The following is a 573-nucleotide window of genomic DNA, read 5'->3' on the forward strand; positions in this document are numbered from 1 at the left end:
CTTTGAGACAAGCATATGACTACTGGCAGGATCAACCAGGGAACTGTGTTTTATAATATATATAATATATATTATTACTATTATTATTATATATATATATATATATATATATTTTATAATAAAAAACTATTATCGAAAAAGTTTTAATAACAATATCCAAAAGAGGATAAATTATGATGATGTTTTTTATATTACATATATACTTTATATTTATACATAATATAATAATCATCTATATTCGTGTATAAACACATTGTTATTTACTTTTTCTTTTGCGTGTTTGCTGCGCTTATTATTGAAAATATATAATTTTCAGCGCCACGCTTTATTTATATTTTTTCTTATTTTATAAAATTTCACCGAATCGACTATAAATCTATCTAAATTTAATCGAAATGAGAAAAATTAGATGATTACGTCGACCGGGCTACAATTTCGACATTATCTCTACCCTTCGCTAGATTGTAAGCGACATGGTTTATACATTAGGTAATAATGAACGAAATTTTTATTCTCGCACGGAATAATGAGAGTTATCGCAAATATTGTGTATTATATATATAAAAGTGTAAT

At 24.3% G+C, this 573-nt stretch overlaps 1 non-coding gene across 1 annotated transcript in view; it reads right to left on the bottom strand.

Moving 5' to 3' along the window:
- The window catches only part of LOC130903320 (small subunit ribosomal RNA), a 1,922-nt gene extending 1,880 nt beyond the window's left edge, over window positions 1-42 (bottom strand). The window contains exon 1 of the ribosomal RNA XR_009060693.1: window positions 1-42. This exon is cut by the window's left edge and continues 1,880 nt beyond it. This is a non-coding gene — a ribosomal RNA (small subunit ribosomal RNA).
- Window positions 43-573: the final 531 nt, after the last annotated feature.

This window comes from Diorhabda carinulata, unplaced genomic scaffold, assembly GCF_026250575.1.
Source record: "Diorhabda carinulata isolate Delta unplaced genomic scaffold, icDioCari1.1 Dcau_27, whole genome shotgun sequence".
Taxonomy (NCBI): domain Eukaryota; kingdom Metazoa; phylum Arthropoda; class Insecta; order Coleoptera; family Chrysomelidae; genus Diorhabda; species Diorhabda carinulata.